This window comes from Equus przewalskii, chromosome 7 (assembly GCF_037783145.1).
Source record: "Equus przewalskii isolate Varuska chromosome 7, EquPr2, whole genome shotgun sequence".
Classification (NCBI taxonomy): Eukaryota; Metazoa; Chordata; class Mammalia; order Perissodactyla; family Equidae; genus Equus; species Equus przewalskii.
Window position 1 is genome coordinate 10,213,065 of NC_091837.1, and position 26,896 is coordinate 10,239,960.

Genomic DNA, 26,896 nt, shown 5'->3' on the forward strand with positions numbered 1-26,896 from the left:
ACAGTCTCGTTTTTAACCCCACACCAACCTACACGAGAGACACCGTCCTCAGCCCCACTTAGAGCATGGAGTCACGATGCTGCAGAGAAGGGCAAGAACCCACCCGAGGTCAGGACGGGCGAGCGGAGAGGCTGGGGTTCCAACTCAGGTCCGGCCGGCTTCAAATAATGTGAATTAACTCCTCCTTCTACAGGTGGGCACGGGGCATCGAGTGCAAAACTCACTAGTGTGTGTGACACGTGTTTATTCAGTGCCAAGCGCTGTGCTGGGCACAGGGAAGTGCTCGGCAGAGCCCGGAAGGGGCCTCCGATGAGCACAGGCATCGCTATTAGTGTCATTTTGTCACCATCCCATGTTCCTGTTCTGTCCCCGTGGAAGCTGAAACGCAGCCACAGCACGCCCAGCTGGGCTGAGGCGGGGGGCCGGCCACGTCACTGGCAGGGCTCACTGCACGTTGACAACGCAGGGACCTTGCTCAAAAATTCTGTAACTTTCAAGAGCAGGAGCAGAGCCCTGACCGAGAGCCGGGCGCCGGGAGCCCTGAGTGACTGCGGAGCAGGCCCTGCGGAGACGCCCGGCTCCTTCTGCCCGTTGGTCCCACCATGCGCTCAAAAGCACCATCCTGTCTCCTTCGAGGCTGCCCCCTCCCCTCCTCCCTGACCCACCTGCCTTCCCACCTTTCCTCCATCTTTTTCTGAGTTTTCAGTCGGATCAACCCATCTCCCGTAAACGGAGAGAGGGTCAACTCGTCAGATGACACGCTGTGGCCGGTCACCAGGTCCCAGGCTTGCTCTGAGATTACTTCCCTGCATTTCTCCAGCAGCCGAATAAAGGAGATGTCCCTATTGCCATTGTACAGGGCAGGAAACAGAGAGGTGGAGTGACTTGCTCAAGGTCACACAGCCACTTGGTTCCAACCTTGCTCTCTGTGTCACCAGTGGCCGTCAGACTTGCTTCTTTTTAACAATAGTCTTCTACAGAAGCCTCATTAGAAGCCCTAGTGAGAGGGGAACGGGGGTCTAGCCTTCCTCTCCATCCCCAGCAATGCCAGGTCCAGAAGGAAGTTTCTCCTGGAGAATAGTCTTTGCCAAGTTCCTACAGTTAGCAAGAGGCATGTGACCTTGGATCTGCTGGCACCCCTGAACATGTTCTCTGCCCAGAGGTCAGAAGGCTGGACCTCTGACTCGGAATGCAGCCCCCTGGGCACTGGACGGGGGTGACACAAAGCCCGGGCTCCTTCAGACCTCGACCTTCCCAGAGACCTTGGACTATCGGGGTCCCTGAGAGCAGGAGGGCCGCACAGGGAGCAGCGACGGGGACTCCGAGAGGGGTGGGGACCCCACGGGGCTGCAGGCGGGGAGAGGACCCTCCCTCAGAGGCGCACACCCAGGGCCCCTCCCTCCCGCAAGCGCTGCGAGCAGGCGCAGCGGCCGCCCGCTGAGAAATGCTCATTTTCTGCTTCCCGCCTGCGCGCGGCCTCCTGTTCTCATCAAGTTCTGGAGAAAAAGGATGGGAAGATGTCGTGGCTTTTATCCCCCCCGCGTGCGGAAGAAATTGCCTTTTTATGAAACCCCTTGTGGCTTCGTGAGCATTTCACGCACGCTCGGGCCTGAGGACCCTGGCATGCCCAGCCCCACGTTCCCACAGCTCCCCGCCTGCAGAGAGTCCAGAAAAACTGGGTTGGGGTTTTCGGGAGAGAACAGGGCGAGTGGGGGATGTGACTTCAGCTCCCACGAGGCTGTCGGCAGGAGGCGGTGCCCGACCTTTGGTCCCCGGAGAAAACCTGGGGTCAGGTGAAAAGCTCTGTGTGCGAACAGCCCGGGCTTCCATCCTATGTGCGGGGCTGAGTGACCTCGGGCAACGGCCAGGACCTCTCTGGGCCTGTTCCCTCATCCGTGAAATGTTCTGGTGCTGGCCACCTGGGAGGGGTGTGATGGGCATTCAATGAAGGACTGTTTAGAAGCCCCCAGCGTGGCGCCCGGCACACAGCATGCTCTCAATACAGGACAATTTGCCACCAACCCACCCCATTGCCCGTGAAGTCGTTTTAGGATGAAAAATAAATCTCATGAGATTAAAATCTCTTTTCTCCCCACCCCCTCCCTCCCCAACGTGGGCACACGCTGAATGTATAAATAGTCGGAAGAAAGGCTTGGCCCCGTTCCCGTGTAATGGCACCGTGGAGATATTGAAGGTAGGACGCACCTGTTGTGGACACTTACAGGCTTCTGCTGGCGCCCGGCTTGGCTGCGAGGCTGGCGCATGTGTGGCTGGCATCAGAGAGGCTGGCCTCGTGCGTGTGGGCGGCCCAGCCAGAGGCCATTCTCATCATGCAGAGTTAATTGAAGGATTCATACATTTTCTCATTGCATTTCTCTTTTTTTAAAAAAATTGCTTTTATAGTGAATAAGTAGTCGCAACCTTAAAGAACAAAACATACACACACGTATGTGTACATATGCATATATACACACACGTATACACACATGTATATGCTCGCACACATGTATATGTGCATATATGTACACACATTTTATTATGTATTTTCTATAGTATACTTTATTACTTATATATGATAAAATATATTCTAAACCCTTAGATTTTGGTACCAACTATATTTTTTTTCTCCCCAACCCCCCCCCCAGTACATAGTTGCATATTTTAGTTGTGGGTCCTTCTAGTTGTGGCATGTGGGACGCCACCTCAGCATGGCCTGATGAGCGGTGCCATGTCTGCACCCAGGATCTGAACTGGTGAAACCCTGGGCCGCTGAAGCAGAGCGTGTGAACTTAACCACTCGGCCACGGGCCGGCCCCCCCAAATTCCTATCTTTCTCACTGTTCTTGACCATTTGGCTTCAGATTCCCCTCAAATTGCACACCCAGCACTTTCCAGCAGCTATGAACAAAGCAGCAAGAAAGAACAAATTAGCAAGAAATCGTGAGAAACAGGATTAGACCACACAAGCATCCTTTTTTGCAGGATTGTCTTTACTGAGGTGACGTCATTAGAAAACCTGACTCTGAATTTCGCCCCTTTGGGGCCACTGTTCACGAGTTCCTTCTTTGGTCTGTAAATCAAGTCCCATTTTACGAATTTCTTCCAGGGTTCAGAGGAGGGAAGTATTCGGTCAACCTCAGGGTTTTACAACTTGGTTTTTAATTCATTGATTTTATTGTATTTTTCCCCAGGCCTCCAGAAAGTTCCACGCAAGATTTTACTTCCAGTGCCAGAATATTCTTACCTATTTTTTTTCTTTTGGATCCCCATGGTATTAGTCCAACGGTATGATTCCTTTATCTTTTCTAAAGAAGTTTTTGAAATCACTTTTTTCCTAAAAGTGATGGGGTACAAATATTATTTTAAAAAGCAGAAAACAAGGAATCATATTTCTCTTGGTTTTTTAATGTTCAGTGTGGGTGGTGTTTATGCAATTATTATGCACCTCGCCTCACACAGCAGACTAAAAGAATAGTGCAACAGGGCTCTAGGCAAAGAATCCTTTGACGAGGTCTTCCAAATAGAGACATCATATGACTTTGAAATAATTTTTTTTTTTTGGTGAGGAAGATTGGCCCTGAAACTAACATCTGTGCCAATCTTCTTCTATTTTGTGTGTGGGACACCATCACAGCATGGCTGACGTGTGGCATGTAAGTCTGCACATCAGAACCCGTGAACCCTGGGTTGCTGAAACAGAGCATGTGAACATAACCACTACACCACCCAGCCAGTCCCACCTTTGAAATAATTTGAATTGATACGTGGCAAATATAAAACAACATTCTGTCCCTGAGAAGCTGCGAGTCTCCTTCATTCTGAGGACGAAGTGTCTCGGCTTCAATCGGGTCCATGGAGCAGGGATGAGGGCGTAGATGGACTGATGAGGGTCCTGAGCCATCCGTGGAGGGTGTGGACCCAGCCCACTCACAGACACTTTGATCCCGTAGAAAGGAAAACACTGAGTCCTCTTTGCTGCTGGCCCGCCGCTTTAGCTCCTCTCTAGGGCCGCTGGGGAGCTCAGAGTGGATTTGTAGCCACGTTGCAAGCCGACCTCATCCCATTCTGAAGGGCAGAGAGGACGAAGTCACCGGGACGGGGACACCTCTGCCTGCTGACTAGTCTTCAGCGTTTGCCCCGGGTCTGTCAATAACTGCCAGCATTAATGGTCACGCAGAAACCCGAGTGCCTCTGAGACCCTCAGTGGCTCAGGAAGCCCCCCTACCATGCTTCACTCTGGGTCTTCCTCTTTCTCAGGCTTCCCCTCTCTTTCCCTTTTTCTCTCTCCAGAATCGCTTCTCTGTTTACCCCTCTCTTCTCTCTTCTCTCCCAGTCATTTTCTTTTCCCCCTGTTTCTTCTCATGTTTCTGTCCCCGTCTTCCCCTGCCTCTCATCTCTTCCTTCTCTTTTCTGCCCCCGACCCCCCCCACCCCCCGTCACCCTCTCCCTGGTCCCTTTTCCCGTCCTCGTTCCTCCCTCTGTTCTCTCTCTCTTCCTTGCCGGCCTCGCTCCTCCCACCCCCAGTCCCTTCTTTCTCACCCGCTTCCTTCATCACACGGCCGAGGACTCAGGACTCAGACGTTTTATGACTCTGGTCCATGCTGAAGGCACGGTGTTCTCACCAGCCTGACAGACCCAGAAACCCCAAATGAACAAAAAAGAAAAAAAAAGGAACAGCCGAGTCTTGAGAGCTCTCTGACGCCGATGCCCCGTGTCCTCCTGTGAGGCCCCTCCTTTGAGGGGCTGGGAGGGGAGCCCCCTCCTCGCCAGAACTGTCAGCATCTGTTCCAGATGGTTCTGAAGACGACAGGAGCCTCTCCAGGCCGCACAGCAGCCCACGGCGAGCAGAGGGACTCTGGGAGGGTTTTCTGGGGACCGGCGCTCCTTGGTGGCCGCAGGTCACATGTTTTGGAGATTTCAAAAGATGGGGGGCCTGAGGTGGGCATGGGGTGGCTCGGTTGGGGAGGTGAGGGGCATCCATTGGGGATGTGCCCAAAGCTGGTGACGCCAGCAGCCTGTGCAGGGCCGGGTGTCCCCCCTGTGCTCGTCCCAGGCAGGGCTGGCTGCTCTCCTGCGTGGACCCCTCTCCCCTCCAGGGACAACACCGGTACTCGTGCATCCACGTGTGCACTAAGTATTTGCAGCAGCAGCTGTGACGGCCACCGCTGCCCTCACTAGCAGAGCGGATAGTAAACGGCGGTCACTCCCGCGGCAGAGTCCTCCACGGGGACGCGGTGGATGGTCCACAGCTACACTCAAGAGCACGGATGAGTCTCACGGACGTCATGTTGACTGAATGACGCGAGATACGGAAGAGAACGTGCCGTACGGTTCCACTTAATGAGGATCCAGAGGAGGCAGGTCTGCCGTGTGGGGTCCCGGGCAGGCAAGGGCTGCGCCTGGGGGGCTCCGAGGGGGACGGGCGTGAGGGCAGCTTCCAGGGCGCAGATCACGGTGTGTTTCTTAATCCAGGCGCGAGGTCCGTGGGTGGTGACTCCGTGACCGTTCTCTGAGCTGCACATTATGGTGCGCGTTACGATGTGTGTCTTTTGAATGCTTTTGTGTGTTATGTTTTGATTTAAACATTTTACTAAAGAACACGTAGGTCATGGGGGACTTGCGACAGCATGGGGCAGACTTGCTCCCCTCCCGACACAAACATGTAGAATTTTGGATATGATACAAGAATAAAATAATAGACCCGATGATAAAAATGCTCACAGCAGGACAAAAGAAGAAAGTTCCTGGGATCCGGAACCAAAGATGGAGATGGAAGCAGAACCATGTGAGAAGCTGGAGGACAGCAGCCTGATGGGGTCAGAGCGGATGAGACCCTGAGGCCGGAGTTGGGGTCCTGACACCGCAGGGGACCGGAGACGCGGCAAGGTGGAAGGCTCGGAAAAGACCCCACTCACTGCCCACCCTCAAGTGCTCCTGGATCACAGAAAAAAAAACCCCCAAACCCCCAGCCCAGGGCAGTGGACAGGAATGGAGCAACATGGGGCTTTAGGTAGGGGCAACAAAGGGACACAAAGGGAAAGGAAAATTTCCCCCAAAGAACGTGAAACCTTATCCTGCCCCACGTCTGGATGTGGGGTACAAATATCCACTCTGTGTCACGTGGGGACCACACACGAGATAGACCCATGAGAGCCGGCCCAGGGCAGTGGACACCCCTTAGCCCGCGGGAGGCGGGAAGCCAGAAAGTGCTCCCTGTGGGTCCTGCTGTAACTCAGGGCCCCTGGGATCCTCAGCACAGTCAGCTCTCTACTGAGGAGCCCCCCCAAAACCATCACAGAGCAGAGGAAAGAAGTCATCTGGGAGGGGTCAGCAGCTGGAGCGATTAATAAGAAAATAGGAACTGGAGAACTCAAACGTATGGAGCAACCTGAAAGGGATAAAGATAGTCATATCTAAAATGACTAAAAATATAAAAGAAGTCCAAGAAAATCTAATGAAAAAGATGATGTCATAAAGGTAGATTTGGAAAAGAAACAAATGGTATTTATTCGAAATAAATATTATTCACAATATGTTATCTATGTACCTATTTACTTTATCTATCTATCTATCTATTTATCTATCTGTCTGTCTGTCTGTCTGTGTACCTCCCTAATTACTGCAGTTTAAAACTCAATGGATAGGACCAACAGCAGATTATAAAGGGCAAGAGAGAATTCGTGAATAGGAAGATATGTTTTCATAAACCATCCCAGATGCAGCAGAGAGAAAGATCAAGACGGAAAAGAGGAAAAGGCCAGTGAGACACACGTGGGACAGAATCAGTGAACTCGACATCCGTGCGATGGAACTTCCAGGAGAGAAGACGGTGCTGGGAGAGGACATAAGTCAAAGAGATCAGGCAGAACGGAAGAAAGATGTGTTTTCAGATTGAAGAACGACACCCTCCCCCTGCCAATGAATGAATGAATGAATGAATGAATGAATGCCTGTCTTTACCTGCACACATCATGGTAAATTTATAGAACACCAGAGACAGAGAGGAAAATTTTTGAAAGCTGCCAGACAGAAAGGACAAATGACCCTCAAAGGAACAGGAATCAGAGTGACAGCAGACTTGTCCTCAGCACCCACTAGATACCAGGAGGCCATAAATCCCGTTTTCCAAGTGCCCAGGGAAAATGCTGTCAGCCTTACGTTTTCTAATTCTTCCTACAGCTACTCTATTGCTGAGGAATTAGGGGCTAAATATAGACACTGTCAGGTGAAAACGGAGAGAGCTTACTTCTCAAAGACGCTGAATTATCAAAGAGCGTAAGGAGTCTGGATGTAGACGGACAGAATAGAACGGAAGAAGCAGCAATGAGGAGAGAGAGGGGCAAATTTGTTGAAAGATCCAAACTCACACAGGGAATAAAAAGGTGCGATAATAATATCCATCTTCTAAGAGGATTTGAAAAGATGGAACTAAAATGCTCGTTTTGGAAGAAAGGAGAGCGTTTGGAATCTAATGTCCTTATATCGCTTGGAAGGGAGATTGGGATCATGATGAAGCTTAGAATTTAAGACAAGCCGGCATATTAAAAACGTCAAGATTACTCCCAGAAGAGTAAAACAGAATAACTTCTAAATCAGTAGAATGAAATAAAAAGGAGAGAGGAAAGATTGTAGGGAAAATATTCCACAACAGAAAGTAGTAGGGAGAAGCAGAAACAGGTCGGAATATACCACAATCACTCGAACATTAATACATCTATTTAAGTCATGTGTTAAAATAAAGCAATTCTTGGTATGAATTAAGACAAAAATTTAAAACACAAATCTGTATGGTGTTTATAAGAGACCCACCTAAGACAAAAGGAAACCAATCATTGAAAGCACAAAGATGTAAAAAGATAAACCAGATAAGTAGTAACCTAAAAGAAAATCTGTTAGTGAAAATGTTCATATCTGAGAAGTCATTAGGAATAAAAAGTATCATTATATAGTTAAAAGGAAGAAGTGCTGACAAGATAATTTTGAATTTACATGTTTCTTATAGCGAAATCCCAAAATATATTTTAGGAAATTGACAGAAGACAATGGACAAATCCATAACCACAATAAGAAATGCTTAGCGTGGATCTCAGGAATGGACAGATCAAGGAGACAGAAAGTTAATAAGGAAATTGGAAGGAGACTTGAACAACAAAACTGGTGATCTTGTCTGTAGATACCTGTCTTCAGATGATCAGAGAATGCAAAATACTTTCAGCCACAAATGAAATATTTACCACACACCAGGCCACAGGGCAAGTCTCAGTATCTTTCAAAGAATCTGCATTGAAGTTTTGACAAAAATGGAAAAAAAGAAAAAAGTTAGGCACCTTCCTCCTCACCATACGTTTAGAAATGGACACTTTTAGATAGTCAAAGAAGACACGGTGATAGAATTTAGCAAATATTTAGTCCTGAATGCTAATAAAAACATGCAAAAAAAAATTATGTAAAGCAGCTATAGCTGTACTTAGTGGCAGAGATATAGACTTGCAATTCACTGGTTGTAAAAGAAGAGAGACTGTAGGAGAAAAGTCCTTGACTTGAGACGTTAGAGAAAAGAACAGCAAGCTTAACCCTTCAGTGCTTTCTACTGCATGGGGAGCAAAATTCAAACTCCTGCCGTGACCTGTGAGTTCTGGATGGTCTGGTCTTTGCTCACCTCTTCAGCCTCAACTGCATCTCCTCTCACTGCCCCACAGCAGATGTGAGTGCACACACACACACATTCACGCACACACACACCCAGCCACACCAGCTTCCCTCTGGTTTCTCACACACCCCAACTGCTGTGCTGCCTCAGGACCTTTGCACTTGCTGCTGCATCTTCCAGGAACTCCCACTTCTCTCTCGCTCAACCATCACACCCACATGTCTTCAAATGGCTGACCCAAATCATCCCCCAGGCCTCAGAGAAGGCTTCCTGGACCACCCCCTCCAGCTCTTTCTTTCCTGCCTAACACTTATCACTGCAACTCTTTTGCTTGTTTGCTCGTTTCTTTTCTTTTCCCCCCATCAGGCCCTCAGCCCCCAGAGGACAGTGTCTGAGTCTTGCTCATGGCTGTGTCCCCAGAGCCTGGAACAGGGCCAGGCCCAGCATTGTTAGTCGAGTGACCAACTGTCCAGTTTTCCCGGAACTGTCCTGAATTTAGCCCTGAAAGTCCTGTGTCCCAGGAAACCCCTCAGCCTCTGGCCGGGGGAGTGACTGGACACCCTTGTTGTCCAAGGGTGTGTATTTTGAAATAAAAACACCCCCGCTAAATTTCAGTTATCAGGTCCAAGAAAATAGCCCCTATCCTTTAAATGGAGCCTGCCATATTACTAAGCCCGTTTTACACACACGACGTTGTTTAAATTAGTTCTTTGGATCCCCAGCAAGTGTGTGCCCTTCTTCTCACACCCTGAGGTCCACAGCCCCAGGGGCCAGGTGCGGCCCCACCTTTTCCAGGGCCGGCCTGGCGGGAGCTGAGCGGCCCGGCTCCCTCCGGGTTGCTGAGCTGCAGGAACCGGGCTGCCTGTAACTTTCTCTTTGTGTGAAACCTGCATCAGCCGAGAAGTCACTACAAGAGAAGGACAAAAGGCCAGGCAAATCGCTTTATTCACTGAGCTCAACGGCCCTGTGGGTGAGCACCTTGCTACACATCAGGTAATTAGCCACCCAGCCCCCCCAAAGTCTTCTTTGTCTAAGGTGTCTGAGCAGAGAGGCCCCCCTTTGTCGCACGTAAGCAGCCCATTTTCCCATCAACACTCTAATGGCCCCATCGTGCGCTCGCACCTCCGCTGGGTCCCGACGCGCCAAATGGAGGAGGAGTGTAGACACACAGTCCCCAGGGACCCAGTTCCCTGAGTCAGTGGGGGATCAGTGGGCCTCCCGGGCTGGGCGCTCAAAAGCGTTCGCAGCCCAGATGGGGAGAGGGGCTTCAGTCCTTCAGGAGGGCGCTGCTCCTGTTCGCACCTCTTCCGGCTCCCCGAGTCCTGCAACACCCACAGTAGCGCTTTTCCAGCGTGAATGCGCCTTCCCCACGGAGCTCGCTAGAATGCAGGTCCTCATGGCGTCCATCTGGGTGGGGCCACAAGTCTGCCTTCCCAGCAAGCCCCCAGGGGACACGGATGCTGCTGGCCCGTGAACCCCACTTTAAGGAGCAGGGCTCAGAGGCCTCCCTGGACAGACTTGGGGTTTGGGTCGAGATGCAGACTCTGTCTGGCCGCCCCTGATGTCGTGCTCAGAAGCCCCATCTTCCTGGCATCCTGGGCTGCTGAGGGGCCTGTGGTGCTCCCCTGACCTTGCCGAGTTCATCAGAGTGTGGACCACACCACTGTGTTGTAAATTCCTAATTACCCGTCAGGCCCGGGCTCCTCCTGGAGGGCCACCGGGGCCCTGCACGTCACGACCCCCTTGTCCAGCACAGAGCTCGGCGGAGGGTCCCCCGACCAGTGTTCACCAAGCTGACCTGGCTCGTGTACCCGGCTCTGCCACGGCAGCCGCGTCTTCCCATCCTCAGCCTCATTTTCCTCATCAGCCGAGCGGGCATGATAACAGACAGCCCACAGCATCCACTCCTTGGCTGGGGGACGACAACGAGGTCACGCTGGTCCTTTCTCTTTCTTTTTTACTTACTTTGACATTGAAGTACAACTTACATAGAGGAAAAGGCGCAAGTTGCTGGATGCAGTGTCACATGTGTCTATGCCTGTCTCAGTCCACTTGGGTGCATAGAAAAACACCACAGGGGCTGGCCCCGTGGCTGAGTGGTTAAGGTCACGTGCTCCCCTTCGGTGGCCCAGGGTTTTGCGGGTTTGGATCCTGGATGTGGACATGGCACTGCTCGTCATGTCATGCTGAGGCGGCATCCCACATGCCACAACTAGAAGGACCCACAACTAAAAACACACAACTAGGTACCGGGGGGCTTTGGGGAGAAGAAAAAAAAAGATTGTCAACAGATTTTAGCTCAGGGCCGATCTTCAAAAAAAAAAAAAAAACCCCAAAACACCACAGACTGGGTGGCTGAAACATGAGAAAGTTATTTTCTCCCAGATCTGGAGGCAGGGAGACCCAAGATCAAGGCACTGGCCGTTTCTGTCCCTGGTGACGCTGTCTTCCTGGTGACAGTTGCTGCCTTCTCACTGTGGCTCACAGGGCCTGTCCTTGGCGCATGTGTGCGGACAGAGAGAGAGCCCTCCCTGGCGTCTCTTCCTATAAGGACGGTGATCCTATTGTGACCTTCTCAGTCTTAGGACCTCACTTACCTTAATTACCTCCTAAACGTCTTATTTCCAAATACAGTCACACTGGGGTTTCAACACATGAATTTTGGGGTGACACAATTCTGTCCACAGCAATAGCCATACAACTACCACCCAGACCCAGATGAGAATATCGCAGGGGCTTCAGAGTCTCCCGTGTGCTCATCTTGGTCAATGTTCCTCCTCCCAAAGGGAGCCACATTCTACCTTCTCCCACCATCCGTTAATTTCGCCAGTTCTTGAACTTTATATAAACAGAATCCATCAGTATGGACTCTTTCATGTGTGTCTGGATTCTTTTGCTCAACATGATGACTCTGTCAGGTGTTTCTCCTCTTCATTTCCCTTCTTCTGATTCTTCTCTCTCTTTTTCTTTTCTGAGTAATGTTCCATTATAGGGATATACCACAATATGTTTATCCTTTCACCCATGGATGGGCATTTAGGTAGTTTTCAGTCTCAGGCCATCATGAATAGGGCTGCCGTGAATGTTCTTATAGGTCCTTTAATGAAAAAAATATGGATTTCTGTGTATATACACTTAGTGACCCAGAAATGAAATTCTTGAGTCGCAGTGTACACATTCAGCTCTTGTAGCTGCCACCAAACTGTCTCCTGAAGTGGTTGAACGAGGGGGCACTCCCACTGGTGGGTCTGGGGGTTCCACTTGCTCCCTATCTTCCCAACACTTGACGGCGTCCGACCTTTGATTGCAGCCATTCTGGAAGATGTGTGGGGACAGGCCATTGTGCTTTTCCTTTGCATTTTTTGATGACTAATGATGTTGATCCATTTTCATATAATTATCGGCCACTTGGAAATCTTGTGTGCAACCAAAGTCTCCCTTCAATATTCAAATTTATCAACCAAACCTCCACCTTCAAATTTACCAGGAAGTCCAGACCCTCCGTCTGCTCCCTTGAAGCGTCTTCCTTTGCCAGTGAGTTGTCCAAATTGTCCGAGAGGTATGATCTGAGCGGGTCCTTGCTGCCTCTGAAGCCGGGCAGAGAAATCCAAGAGTCCCATCCGTGAACTATCCGGCTCCAGCATCTGGTCCCCACCAGGTGGCGCTGTTGAGCATGAGCCAGGTGCAGCCCAGTGCCCCTGAGGATGCTGCTCCGGATCCCTGCTCAGACGTGGGGACGCTCCAGGCTCAAGGCCCCAGGCAAAGGGTCTTAGGGGCAACAGCCACCCCTCAGTCCCTCACACCCCAGGTGGGCACTTGTGTTTTAGAAACAATCAGGTTAGGAGGCTGCGGCCAGAGAGCCCACGGCTTCAGCCAGAGCTCCTCTCACCAAACGCCTGGACGTTACGGGGGGGCTGCATCCCTGGACCAGACCCCGTTCCTTCATGGCGGAGTCCACCCCAGGGCCCTCCATGTGCTCACCAGCTGCTTCCCTCGCTCCGGGACCTCCCAGTCCTGCAGAGAACTTCAAGCTGCATCTTGAAAGGAAATGCGTCTGGGTCCCAGCCCTTTTCCCATCAGGAGGCTCCTTTCGCATGGATTTCCTGTGGATTGTGGGATTCCTTTCCCAAGATTGTGGATTGATCCTCGATCATTGAGAAGTATGCGGGGGGAGGATGGGGATTCACGTGTCAGTGGTTCTGCCTCAGCTCTGTCCCGAGCAGTGGGTGTCCGTCACGTTAACTGGAGGGACCATGTATGTGACTCTCCTATGATCCAAAAGTTTACCCTGGGTGACTGTTCACTGGGGAGCTGGCCGGCAGGTTCTTTCAAAGAGAATAAAGTGATAACAGTCAGTTCTCCTTCCCTAGGATCTCAGTACAAATTTTGCTCTGTGGGGGTGTTATTCTGACCATGCATCGTGGACTAAGGCACGTGGGTCTCTCGGGCTGAGGGGTCTGGACCCAGGGATGATCCATGAGCCGCCAGCAGCCCGCCTCCAGCAGGCACGGAAGCTGGAGAGACGGATGAGCGCGTCCAGGGAGATGGTGCAGAGAGAGGAGAAATGGACCAGGACTGGACCCTGATGGCTGGTCAGAGAAGGCCGAGCAGGCCGAGATGTGGCTAGGACCTCACAGGCCTGCCGGGAGTCAGCAATGTAAGGACCGCAGGGCTGGTGGGGGAGCAGAGGGCACAGTGGGGGGTTTGAGCAGGGGCAGGCGCACAGTCAGACATGCACTGTGGAAGCGCCCCCGTCACTGCTCTGCAGAATGGGCTGCCGGTGGGTTCCGGGGAGGCAGCTGGGGGCTGCAGTGGAAGCAGGAGAGGAGGTGAGGGGAATGGGCTGGGGGCTGTGGTGGCTGGGGAGTCAGGTCCGTGGGAGGGGGTGGAGTGGGATGGGGCCGGAGGTGAGCGCATGAGGGGACCAGGGGACTGGGCAGGGATGCAGAGTCATGCGGCTGAGTGTGGGCACCTTGAGCTGGAGGGTCTCGGTGCCGTCCAAGTGGAGGTGCCATTATGGGATGGGTTGTGTACCCCTAAATTCGTGTGTTGACGTCCTAAGGCCCAGTATCTCAGAATGCGACTGTATTTGGAGACAGGGCCTTGAAAGAGGGGATTAAGTTAAGATGTGGCCATCAGGGTGGCCCTAACCCAGTCTAACTAGTGTCCTTGTAAGAAGAGGAAATATGGACACTCGGAGACACCAGGGGTGCGAGCACAGAGGAAAGACTGTGGGAGGAGGTGGCCAGAAGGTGGCCAACCACAAGCCAAGGCGAGAGGCCCAAACTGGCCACACCTGGATCTTGGCCTCGTGGCCTCCAGAGCCGCAAAAGAACGCGTTTCTCTTGTGTAAGCTCCCAGCCTGTGGTGCTTTGTCACGGCAGCCCGGGCTGACTGGTGCAGAGGCCCAGGAGGCCGCAGCCCTGCCACAGAGGTGCTGTGAGTGACTAGCGGGTGGCAGCACCAGGTTGTGGTCCAGGCGGCCCTCACCCGCTCCTCCCTCCTTGCTCCGAGCCCAGCCGAGAAACCTGCCCGGGCTCTCTGAGCACCGGGAGACCCCCAGCCAGGCCACCCCGAAGCAGGAATGTGAAAGGAGCAGCCGGAGCTCCAGGCCTGACCTGGGGACATCTTTTCATCCCGCTCGCCCTTCAGTGCTGGCGATGTCGAATTACCCGTCACCTCCCAGGGCCCACGTCTGTGCTCTTCACAGACCCCACGGCGGCACCTCACGAGTATTTGCTGAGCTGCTCAGATATGCAAAGGGGAGAACACACGCTCAAGAGGAGAAAGAGAGAGGGAGCGAGAAGGACTCCCCCTGGGCCCTGCACCGCCCGCAGACAGCACTGAGCAGAGGAGGCTGGCACGAGGGGCGTCTGGTTTGAGAGCACGGGCTTTTCCAGGGGGATCAAGGGAACAGCTTCTCCGATAATGAGATTGACTCTTAAATGGAAAGTGCTGGAGCCGTGCTTCAGTTCAGACGCCCCTGCTGCGCGACGATTCCCAAGGCTCTGACATTAAGACGTCGTACACACAAGCTGGGAGCGTTCAATTAGGTTTTCTGTTATTAATCAGTCAATTAAGCTGCAATCTCAGGGATATACATTTTCACTCTTAAAGAGGTGAGACGCGTGCCAGAGCCCCCACTCCGGTTGGGAAAGCCAGCACGGTGTGGGGGGAGCGGCCTGGGGGCCTGAGGATGCCGGGAGCGGAGCGGGCACGGGACGGGGTCTGTGGGCGGGGAGGGTGTTTCAGTTCTGGAGGCTCCTGCGAGGGTGACAGCTGGAGGTTTGCTGTGGAGGAAATGCCACCTGGGGGACCAGGCGGGAGAAGGACCTCGGCTGGGGCGTCTGGCAGACGTTGGAACTAGGTCTGGCAGGAGAAATGCGGCTTCGCCACCCTGAGCCTCACTTTTCCCCTCTGTGAAATGGGAAATTCTAATCTTTATTCTTGATTTCTCTCTCTTTTATGAGATGCAAGTCTATAAGATAATGGACATGGAAACCTTTTGTAAGCCGTCCCATGCTAGAGGGGACAGAAGCAGGGAGTGGTGGCGGTGACATTGATGTATAAATAAACTGAAGACAGCGACGACCCCGGTGAATGTGCGAGATGGTTGCACAGTCTGAGTGGCTAGTAGGCACCTGTACTGCATTCATCAACTTCTTTGGATGGTTCCAAACAGACAAAGAGAAGAGAATATTCTCACCCTAGACAATGCTTCTGAGCCGGCTCTGAGAGATGGGTCCTCAGAGTCGCAGCACCCCAAATGTGACCATACCCTGATAATTGGGTGGGTTGAGGGGGGAGGGGAGGATAAAGACAGGCTCCTAAAATCTTTTCATTACAGGCTCAAATTTTGTTTATATTCATAATGACTACCAATCAGAAGAAAGCTGTCAGTCTGTCGATGACAATGGGTCCTTAAAGGAAACACACGGGGACAGCTAGTAATTAGGACATAAATCACATGCAAGTAAGTGGTTGGATTTGTGGCGAGCATACGAGTCATTTGTTGTTTCACATTAAGTATTGGTGTAATTAGCACATAAATCATTTGCACATGGGCATTCCTGAAGTGTCAAGTGTGTAATTAGACATAAATCATTGATACTTGGGTGTTTCTAAGGTGTTTGCTATGTCATGAAGCACACAAATCATGTGGTCACTAGTGTTTTTAAAGTGTTTGCAGTGTAATTAGCACATGGATTATTTGTAAATATGCATTTCACATTACTTGCCATGTAATTAGCATAAAATCATCGGTGCGTAGGATTTTATGAAGTATATAGTGGGCAGTGCACACATACTTGATTGGTAAATGAGAATCTCTAAAGCGTCTTTGTAATTAGCACATACACGAGTTGTGTAGGTGTACCTTTAAGTTGCTTGGTTTGTAATTGGTGTGCAGATCCGGTTGTGAATGAGCTCCCTGAAGTCATTTATAATCTGCATAGAAATCATTTATCAATGGGCGTTTCTAGAGTGCCTGATTTATAATTAGCATATACATAATTTGTAGATGGGTCTTTAATAACTGCTTGGAAAAGTTCTTCCTCTCTTAAGAGGTCCTCTTTTCTCCTGTTTATAGTTACTTAGCTGGGCTAATTGCACTTGTAGAAAGAAAGAGTTCATCAGTTGCTGAATTTTTATGCTTTCTCACTCATTGGAAGTTCAGAACGCGTATCTCTAGTCGCAGAATGTTCCATGAGAGTCGGCGGTTGTTTCGGATGAGACCAAAAGCCTGGTGGTTTCCTAGAGGTTCAAGTTGAGTCTCGCAGCCTCTTTCACTGAGGTGGAAATGTCTCGTGTACTCTGGAAGATCGCAGGTGTTGGATCTAACAATAGGCATCTGATGAAAATAACCATGGGCAACACCGATTTATGAATAAATACAAACTCTATCCAAATGAGACGCCCAACCATCCCCAAAATAGCTATGAGGGAAACAGGAAAGGGGGTCAAAACTGTTGAGGACTTACCCTAATTGCACTGTGGGGTGAATCTCAGTTAATTACAATCTCCATCCTGAGAGGCGGTCATTGTAGCTCCTGCATTAGTCAAAGATGCAATAGGAAGAAATGTCTGAGTTTAAAAAACCTTGAGAGTGTGTCTTGAAAATCATCACCACGTTATAGACAAAATAATGAAAAGATGACCACGATTGCATGAATTCTGACTTTGAACCCTAGGGGTAAATTAAAATCCTCTAAGAACCTAGACAGAAAAAAAATTCAACACGAAAAGAATCATTCTACATTTGAAACACTAAGATTTCTCCTCTGCAGTAATAAATGCCCCCAAAAGGAAATATGAAAAGAATAAAATTTGCAGCCCTTGAATTTTATACCCAGCTGAACTGTTTTTAATGTATGAAGGCAACAGAAGAAAACGTTCTCATACATTCAGGGATTTGGGGAAAAGACATATTCTCATGCATCCCTCGAAAAAAATTACTCAAAGATGTATTCCAGCCAACAGATGGAAGAATCAAAATTCAGAATTGGAGAATGACTAAGTGATGGTAAGAAAGGACTTGCACAGAAACCATTTCTTGGTTTGGATCCAGCAAGAAACTCTGCGTGACGTGGTGAACAGTGTGGCTGAGGGTGTGGTCCTGGGAGAGGAAAAGGAAAACAGGGACAGTGAGGGAAACCCCGCTGAGGTCTGCCCGGAACAGGACCGTGTAGGGAGGAACACACCATCCAGCTGGATTCCCGAGCCTGGGTCCAAACTCAGTGATGGACTCACGTTACATTCCTTCCACTTCCCAGGCCTCAGTTTCCCCGGCTAACAGAAAGATGGAAATGAACAAAAGGGTTATTAGGGTCTCTCCAGTCACAGGAGCGTCTCCCCTGGTCATTTAGAAGTCCTCGAGATTACCTAGACCTGAGGTTTAACAAAGTGTCACAGGCCTTCGTTGTTAAAAAACTGGCTTATGGCACCTGTGGCAGTAATGCTGTAATTTGATTAAGGTTTTTCTTTAAACAAAGTTAGTTAATAAACGTATTTGTTTAATATTTAATTAAAAACTTAGGGCCGGCTGGTGGCACAGCGGTTAAGTTCGCACGTTCTGCTTCAGTGGCCCAGGGTTCGCCGGTTCAGATCCCAGGTGCGGACATGGCACCTCTTGTCAAGCCATGCTGTGGTAGGCGTCCCACATATAAAGTAGAGGAAGATGGGCAAAAAGAGGAGGATTGGCAGTAGTCAGCTCAGGGCTAATCTTCCTCAAAAAAACGCTTAAACAATATTTAATAGTATTATAGCACATAATATTATATATTATTGTGTTATATGTGTGTATTATAATAATATTATATATTAGATATAATAATATTATTTATAATAATATTATACATTAGACATATATTAATATATAATATTATATATTAATATAGTATATATTAATATAGAAAGCTGTCATAATATATATAATATATTAAATTATATTATAATATAATATATAATATAGTAAATATTATAATATATTATATTATATAATATATTAAATTATATTATAATTTATTATATAATATATTAAATTATATTATAAGAATATATAATATGTTCATAATAGATAATATATTTATAACAGATAATATATAGTTAAGTAATCTAATTTTAATATTTTATAAAATAAAATTATTTCAAAAGCTAATTTATGGAACCACTTTAACTGGACAAGCGTCGTTGCCGCTGTCAGTAGAAGGCGATCACGAATATGAAAACAGTGAAAATATGGAATTTTGTCATTAACAGGATATAGAGACAGACAGGGTTTGTTTTTTGTATTTGTTTTTATTTGTCTCTCTTTTGTTCTTTTCCATTCTAGCAACTTTGAAATTGGCACGTAACTTCCAATGAATGGTCTTTTACAGTTAATTGGGAGATCTTTTCATTCTTCCATGGAAGCAAAAATAACGGTCACCTCTCAATCGTGACGCCTTTGGGGGGCAGACAGTCACCCTGGCCATGGCTGCAGCCGGTCGGACCTGTTTGAGGACTGCCCCTGCTTCAGAGGGGGGATGAGCCAGTGCTGGAGAGCTGCTAAACAGGGTCCTAATGAGGGGACCTTCCCACAGAGGCAGGGAGGTGGGGGGGCCTTGAGGCGGCATCTCCTCCTGCAGGTCGGGGTCCAGCCTGTTGAAGGCCGCGGCCCCCTGCACCCAGCAGGAGCGCCCAGGTGTGGGATTCCTCACCACGCTCCCTCCCATGAACAGTCCCCAAGAGAACAGCGCGAGGTTTCACTGGCCGTCCCCCCAGCCTCACGGCCGAGCCAAATCCATCCACATACGAGTGGAGTGGACCGTCTGCGAGGCAGCGAGAGCAGGATGTGCGTGTCTGCTTTCGAAATAAAACCCAGCTGGGTCTCCATTCTTCCTTTAACGGTGTCGGCGAGGAAGCCCAGGCTCTGGGAGGTTTTCTGGGCTGCCGGGCGTGAGCAGAGCGCTGGATGGTTAAGTCCTACTTAACCCCACACTCACCACTCCCGGGACACACTGACAGCTCCTAAGACGTGACTTTCTGTCCCCAGGCCTGGTCAGCGGTGGCGGGAACACCACAGGGGCCGGGTGGTGGCGGGGCCGGGCTGGGGTGAAGACAATGCCGAACCATGTGGCTTGTTCTGTGTCCACAAAAGCCGGGTTTCAGAGAGCCACACACGAGCTACCGTTACTACTGAGGCGGTGGAGAAATGACTTTCTAAGTATTTAAAACTGCCAGTGAGCGACCTGATTCGGTGGACTTTATTTAGATTGATAAGGACCAACGGGGTGCCCGGTGGTGAATATTAGGTGATGCCAACTGACAAAGCTGTTGCATTCTGGGATCCCGAAATGGTCCAGTGTCACTGTCACCGTATGGATGTAGTCAAACTATATATGTTGAATAGTCAAATATAAATTCAATAGATATTCAATAATGTGCATTGAGCAATTGAATACAAATTGAACACATATTGAAGAATTAAATATAAACATAGAAATATATAAATATTTATATTCAGCTGTCAATTACATTTACATTCACAGTGCAATGATATACGATATATAGTATAAGTCACACACATAAAAAGATAGTGGACAGCTAGACAAGTCCCACAAAATTAACAAAAATGATCTCTTTGTTGGTTGGGTTCCGACTGATTATTTCCACTCCATACTTTTCTCTCTTTCCCAAATGTTTGACCATGAGCGTTTATTGATTTTAGAATCAGGGAAAAAAAGGCAAACATACGAATTTACAATATTTACATACCTATCAATCTTAAGGGTGTTTCAAAAAAAGCTCGGCAACAAAAGCCTGGTTACTTCTGGTCGACAAGTTTTGGGTGATTTTTATGTTTTTCCCACTTTTTAATATATTTTTAAAAGATTTTTCTAAAACGACGATGGATTCATTTTGTAATGGCAACGGTAATGTTATTTTAAGAGGGAACAAAAATAGCTGGAGTCCGCGTACCTGAGTTTACTCCACTCCAGACTTCCCACTAAGATGGAAAAATTTTATATATATATTTATTAATCTACTTTGAAGTGGATTTTATAGCTTATAACAGAAGTTAATAATTTAAGTGACGAAATTATTAATACACTGTTGGGATCCAGGCTGGACTTTACCACATTCCAAACTCACATTCATCCCTGAGTCTCTCTCGGGATGAACTGAAAGAGTCCTTAATGCAAGTCATTTTCAGTGGTTTTGCTTGCAAACTGGTCCTCTCAAAAACGATCCCAGCAGCCGACAGCACAGAGCAGCCGGTGCGAGGCTGGAGCAGGGCCTCCCAGATGGAGTGACCCGCTGCGGGGTTGCGCGCATGGAGCGTGTTTTCTGAACAAGCCTCCACCAGGCCCAGCCGAAGTCCTGCTTTATTTCTCCTTGTCTGCTCTGACCTCTCCCCCCTCCCACGGAGCTCCCCCGCAGGCTCACACCTCATTGGTCCAAATAAAGCCCGACCGTTTGCAAGCCCGGGTGGAAGAGGTTATTTGAATACGTCTTTAAAGCCAAATATTACATACGCACATAGATATTATCAGAAAGCTCTTCTTGCTTTATGAGCCTCAACTGAAAAAGAAGAAGGGAGAGGAGATTTTTTTCAGGGCTGACTCCATGGCTGTGTGGCCTTAGGGAAATGGCTTGCCTTCCCTGAGCCTCTCAGATGGGTCACAATGGTCTGCAGGTGTTCCCTCCCAGCACTGGAATTTTTATCTGTGAGAAGTGAGAGGACCCACAGACATGCCAAGCAGCCCTGCATATGTTCACTCGTTTCATTTGTTCATTCATACATTCTGGCCCTTGAGTGAACAGGTCAGGTGGTGCCGTAGCAGGGCAAGTCGAATCAGACAGACCTGCGTTCAAATCCCGGCTCTGGGACCTTGGACAGCGCCCTCAAAGTCCTGGAACCTTGGCGACTTGCTCTCTCTGTGTCAGAGAGAGACGCTCCATGCAAAGGGCAGATTAGGGGGCTGGTACCTAATAAACGCCCCCATAACACCAGTTTCAGAGTCCCTCTGACAACCCTTCTTTTACCAGAACTTGATCAGACAAGGACTTCTGCTTCAAGCCAAGATGGAATAACAGGGCCTGGATTTACGTTCCCATCTGAGAAGAAAACCAAGATGAAACAATGGTTTTCAAGACGTTGACCATCAGGTGACAAAGAACCGTGATCTCAGAGAGATGGCTCAAGCAACGGGGCGAGCCCTACAGGTACCCTGGCTCACTGCTCGGGGAGTCCAGGCCATGGCACAGGGGGGGACCCCAGACAGATCAGGGGTTCTTGGGTTGAAGAGATGGACGGCTGTGCAGGGAGGCCAGGAAAGCTGCAATGTTCAGGGCAGAGCACCAGGGAGGTGAGAGCTGCACTTAGAGAGAGCTCCCGAGATTTGCAGAGGGTTATCCTCGAGTATTTGCCAGAATACTTCTCAGCACACACTTGTGAGGACACGACTTGGGGCAAGTGAGGAGAGTTCCTGAAAGGGACTGAGAGACCAAGATCCAGCAATGACCCTGTTCTCTCGGGCGGAGCTCTCAGCATGTGTGCTCAGTAATGGGGAATAATTAGTCTTAGACAAAATACTTCTCTGGTCCCCCGAACAAAGCTTGAGAGCAAGTCTGAAGTTCTGGAATTTTTTATTTAATATTTTCAGACCACAGGTGACCTTGGGTAACTGAAGCCACAGATAGTGAAACCACGGCTGGGGGGGACTGCTGTACACACAGACTGGGCTTAAACGTTTGCACAACACACATCTGATAAAGTACTTTTATCCAGAATATAGAAAGAACTCTCAAAATTCAATAAGACACACAAAATAGAAACCTGATGAAAATGGTCACATGCTCAAAATTAATGCTACAATTATCTTAAAATGAAAAGTTTAGTTAAAAAAATGGGCAAAAAAGGTTGAATAGATATGTGAGGAAAAAAGATATACAGATGGCTGAGAAACACATGAAAAGATGCTCGCCATTAAGAAAATGCAAATTCAGGGGCTGGCCTGGCGGCGCAGAGGTCAAGTGCTCATGGTCCGCTTTGGCGGCCCGGGGTTCGCCGGTTTGGATCCCAGGTGTGGCCATGGCACCATTGACAAGCCATGCTGTGGTAGGCGTCCCACATAAAAAGTAGAGGAAGATGGCGTGGATGTTAGCTCAGGACCAATCTTCCTCAGCAAAAAGAGGAGGATTGGCAGTAGTTAGCTCAGGGCTAATCTTCCTCAATAAAAAAGAAAATAAAATGCAAATTCATATCATGATAAGATACCCCTGCACACCTATTTGAAAGTCAAAATTGAAAAGACGGTTCCTACCAGGTGTCTGTGAGGACAGGAGATGCTGGAACTCTCACCCACGGCTGTTGGGAACATAAAGGGGACAGCCTCATAGGAAAACGATTTGCAGTTTTAAACATATTTAAACACCCCACTACCGGATAGTCTGGCCGTTCAACTCCTAGCTACTCACCAAGGTAACTGAAGGCACGCATTCACACACAGGCGACACCGACGTCCTTGGCAGCTCTGTCTGCAACAGCACAGAACTGGAAGCCTTTTAAACCCCACCCAGCAGCCAGTGAATGGATCCACGGACAGTCCATTCAGACAACGGAATACTACGTAGCAATGAAAAGGAAGGCCCTGTTGATGCCTGTGGAAACTCAGATACATCTAGGGGTACCATGCTACACGAAAGAAGACAGACACGAAACATTCCGGGCTGCACTGTTCCCTTCCTAGAGAATTCTAGAAAAGGCAACGTAATCTGCAGTGACAGGAAGCAGAGGGGCGGTGGCCTGGGTTGGAGGGTGGCGGCAGTGGAGGCTGGAGGGAGGGACAGATCATACAGGGTCCTGAGGAGGAGGCTTCTGGGTGGAATCGATATGTTCACGATCTGGAAGGTGGTGGCGGTTTCCCGTGTATACAACGGGAAACGGGATCAGAGCCTCCCGCTCCTGGCAGTTCGCATCCACTGTCAGCCCCGGAGGGTGAGGACCACACTGATTCCTCTTCCTCCCCCCAGGCCCATCCACTGGGCACGCGGGCAGCTGTGGCGTAGGCCTTGACCGTCCACATCCCGTCGGCCTGAGTGTCCATCCCGCCCCGGGCTCGCTGTGGGAATGAGAACAGGCGACTTAACCTCCCGGAGCCTCAGTTTCTCTTTCCGTGAAGCGGGCGCGTGAATAGACACCAGGTGTTTATGATCACTGTGTAGTGAGCAGTCCACAGTCCAGCAGATGGTGGGAGCTCTCAGTGTTTGTCTCATTGTCCCCAAGTGACAAGTGATGTCACTTCCAGCACAGAGACACTCACAGCCAAGCTGGTGGAATGGAAGGAAGGGGGCAGAAAAGTGTGGCCGCCGCGGGAAAGAGAGCATTGCTCGTGTTTTCATGTTCTACTCTCTTGAGCTCTTAATCAAACCTATAATCTAAAATTCAAAAGAGGGTTTGGGGACATGGGCTGCTGCGTGCTGAACAGAAGCTTGGGCCCCGGCTGAAATGCACCCTGTGGGTTTGTTCCATGAAGAGCCAGGAAAAGGGGACGGGCATCGAAGGAACAACAATGACGATACTAACAATGATAATAATAACAGCATCTGGCTACCGTTGTTGAGTGCATCGGATGCGCCACTTACGACGGGAAGTGGGCGCCGTTCTCATTCACAGGGTTGCTGAGGCCAAGTGACGTCCCCTAGTCACAGAGCAGGTGCGTGGCCGGGCAGGAGAAGCTACCGCTGTCAAGTTACAAAGCCCCCTGCTTCTCCTCTGTCCCAGGCTGCCCAGGGTCCCGTCGGGCTGCTCCCATCCCTCCCGTCACACGCCTCTTAGGAACACTGGCTGGTGCCCCTATAAGAGCTCTTCCATGGGGCTGCGGCCCTCTGCCCTCGGCCCTGGCTGGCTCGTCTCAGAAACACAGAAGGACCCCTGGGCAGCCATGGTGGCCTCTTGGGCATAGCTGACGCCTGGAGAATAAGGAAGCTCCTGGGGAACCCAGTCGCCACTTCAGGAGCCCGCGTGACCCACGGGAGAGGGGACTCAGCTGGGGAAGGTGAGGCTGGCGGTGGCAGGAGACCAAGGCTTCCGGACAGAGGGAGGAGGGACCAAGGCAGGAGGCAAGCAGGACGGGAGAGCCGGCATATAGGGTGGGGAGCAGGATCAGAAACATCAGGTCGCCTCACATTTTCTGGGCCTTTGCACATGCTGCTCCCTCTGCCTGGAACATCCTTCCCCCCTCCGCTCATCAGCCTGAGGTCCCAGCCCCGGCCTCAGCTCCTCACCCCAGCCCCTCCTCTGCCTTATTTCTTTCTGTATCATGTGGCACCTCCCCGGGCATCACAGATTTCCTTTTATTTCCCTTGTGACTTGCTTTGGCTGTTGCATAAACGCACCCTAATTTACTCACTGGCCTTTGACTGATGTCCATTGAGGGTTGCAGCCTCTGGCTGGAGGAGGATCCTTGTGCACACGTCTTTGTCCACTGCCCGGTGACTTCCTTAGGATACAAAGTTGCTGGCGGCGGGATCGCTGAATCAAAGATCCCCAGCGTTTTCTGAACATGGTACCTTGTGAATGAGAGGCAGCCGACTTCAGCCAACCACACCTCGACATGCTCTCTTGTTGGAAGAAGTGTGTGGCCTGAGCCCAGGGCCGTGGGGGTGGAAGGGACCACGGCCGTGAACCTCCCGCCCGCCCTGCCTCCACGCTCTTTACCCCGTGACCCTGCAGCGCCCTCCCACACGGACTCGGGACCACACGCTGCAGGCTTTGGCCGGCGAGATGTCAGCACCCGTGATCCCCACGAAGGCTTGAAATGCTTCAAGGGGCTGCGCTTACTCCCTCCTGCCCCCACTGTCACTGTGAGAAGCACACGAATAAACTAGCCTGGCGGATGAGGGGCTCGTGGACCAGACTGAGAGGCCTGACTCCTCCTGACCAGGCCAGCCTAGATCGGCCAGCAGCCAGCCAAGCCCCAGCCGTGTGTGCGACTCCAGCCATGACCAGCAGAGCCCCCGGCTGACCACCCCAGATGCAAGAGCAAAACAGGCTGAGAGTGTGCGGTTGTTTGTTACACAGCATTATGATGTCGATAGATAGCTGATGCACCGGGCATGATGATGAACTGGTTTGTCTAGACTCTCACAGCTCTCCCAGCGCCAGGGCTGTTGCCGTGGCTCTGTGCGGGCCTGGACATATTTGAAGGTCACTCAGTCACTATAAATCTTTGTGACAGTTTAGTTTCTGCTCATCCACTGGGGGCTTGCCACTTCTTCTAGGATAAGGCAGAGCTCAGAGTAAGATTCTAAAGGAGAGAAGAGGTCGGAGGCCCTTGAAGGGACACAAAAGTGATGAGCGACTTCAGGCTCCTGAGCACTGAATTGTGTGTTGGAGTACGGCCCTGGCCCCTGTCTGTACACATCCACGCTCGCCTACTTTGCCCCCAATCAAATTAACCTATTCTGGGGCAATTGCTCCTTCTGCAAGGCCCCAGGGGTCAGCCCAGGAGTGTTTCATAAGGTTTAGGTTTGGGCTTAACAGCTATGAGAGGGAGTGAGCTCCTCGTCACTGGAGGTATGCAAACAAAAACAGGCCAAGCATCTCTCTGTCAGGGAGGCTGGATGACAACAGGTGGAGGTGGAGGGAGGATGAGATGATTAAGCTCCAAAACGCCAGCCCGGGGTCTGAGCTGCTCGTTGTCGCATCGTGATGGGGGAGAGAATATGGAAATACGTGTTCTCAACTCCCCGCCACCCAGGCTTCGCTGGCAGGGTTGGGCATTTCTGATGAGAGAGAACAGAGAAAGTCACTTGTGAAGGCTGGTGTTACCCTTGAAATAAGCTTGTGCAGGACTTGACCGTGCTAGTTACTGAGGTGAAGGTGGGTGGGGAAGAGAGGGCGGATCCGTGGGCTTTGCAAAAAGCCTGCGGTGTGTGCTGAGGCCACTGGGGGCCGAGATCGGAAAGTTCCGGTGAATCCAGGTCCGCTGGCCGGCCCTTCCCTCTGCGAGACGGCGGGCTCTCCGCACAGGCTCACGGGTGCTCCCTTTTCTAGATGCTCCCACGAAGAAAGTCCCCAGACAGGTCCACGCCATCCTCATGGGTGGGACTCAGAGGGACCAGATAGAGAAGGCGGCTTTGGGGAAGCCGCACGCTCTTCATTTGTCAACAACAAGAACAACAACAATGATAATAACTGCCGTGACTTGAGCCCTTACTTGGATCGTCCCAGCAGACCCGTGAGGGAGAAACTGCCCTGACCAGTCCCATTTTGCAGATGAGGAGTTTGAGCCTCAGAGAGGGCAAGTCACCTGCCCAAGGTCACACAGCCTGGTAATGGGACCAGGTCTGTCCACTCTGGAGAGCTTTTAGCCACTACTTCCACCAGCGTAGCATAGACGGAGTTAGGACTGTGGCAGCCGTGGGGATCAGAACAAAAATCCCTCCCACGCAAATGTCCCCCCGAGCTCAGAGCTCAGGATGGAGACACAGGCACACGCGTGGTCCTCTCCCTTCCAGCCTCTCTCCTCCCATCTCCAGAAGCCCCGGGCCTGCAGATTGCCCCCAGGAGCAGTTGGGATGGGCTGAGCCACGTCGCTCCCACGGGCTGGCTGAGGCTGCGCTCTGTGCTGTCCTCCCTCAGAGGCAGCACCGGCCGCGAGATCTGCGGAGCTCGGTGAAAAACGAAAATGCAAAACCTGTCCAGAAATTACTAAGGATTCGAAGATGGAAACGAGAGAGAGTTAACTGAGGTGCAGGGTC

The 26,896-nt window shown here is 50.4% G+C and overlaps 1 long non-coding RNA gene across 2 annotated transcripts; it reads right to left on the reverse strand.

Moving 5' to 3' along the window:
- Nucleotides 1-16,088: 16,088 nt before the first annotated feature.
- On the reverse strand, nucleotides 16,089-25,169 carry LOC139084897 (uncharacterized). Of its 2 annotated transcripts, none has more exons than XR_011542833.1 (4): nucleotides 24,852-25,169; nucleotides 24,544-24,703; nucleotides 16,630-16,864; nucleotides 16,089-16,499 (listed from the first exon to the last, which is right to left on the reverse strand). It is a non-coding gene; the product is annotated as an uncharacterized lncRNA (long non-coding RNA). The 2 variants fall into 2 exon arrangements; XR_011542834.1 differs by having other exon boundaries at nucleotides 16,125-16,499; nucleotides 16,630-16,835; nucleotides 24,852-25,164.
- Nucleotides 25,170-26,896: the final 1,727 nt, after the last annotated feature.